We start from the raw sequence: 446 nt of genomic DNA, 5'->3' as shown, positions 1-446 counted from the left end.
CAACATTAATTATTACCTCACCCTCGAGAATGACCGAAAGTTCGCCCATTTAAGGTGTTAAAGCAGCAAACTATGCTGTTATTTCACTACTACAAAGAAGCTTGAACTTGGCTAGCATGGGATCGAACCAGAGTTCGCAAATTGGAGAGCAGCTTATTCTACCAACACGGTACCCCAACTAGCCTTCACCAATGCTATTATAATGAAAGGTAATATTTCGTCTACTTCTTACTTTTTAGGTTTTATACGATATTTGATCTTGGTTCGTTTGTTTTGAACATCATATATGTAACAAATCTAAGGTGTTTGAATTCACAGCTGTCAACGATTTTATCCAGTTTTTGCTGCTCTGAAAAACGGGTCAAAAAGCACAATGTGTCACTAAGAAAATTGGTAGATCCCGCTTCCTGAAACATACGGAGAGCAGATACGCTATTGTTAAGTTA

The sequence above is a fragment of the Tigriopus californicus genome, chromosome 12, assembly GCF_007210705.1.
Source record: "Tigriopus californicus strain San Diego chromosome 12, Tcal_SD_v2.1, whole genome shotgun sequence".
Lineage (NCBI taxonomy): Eukaryota > Metazoa > Arthropoda > Copepoda > Harpacticoida > Harpacticidae > Tigriopus > Tigriopus californicus.
This window is presented reverse-complemented; position numbering follows the sequence as displayed.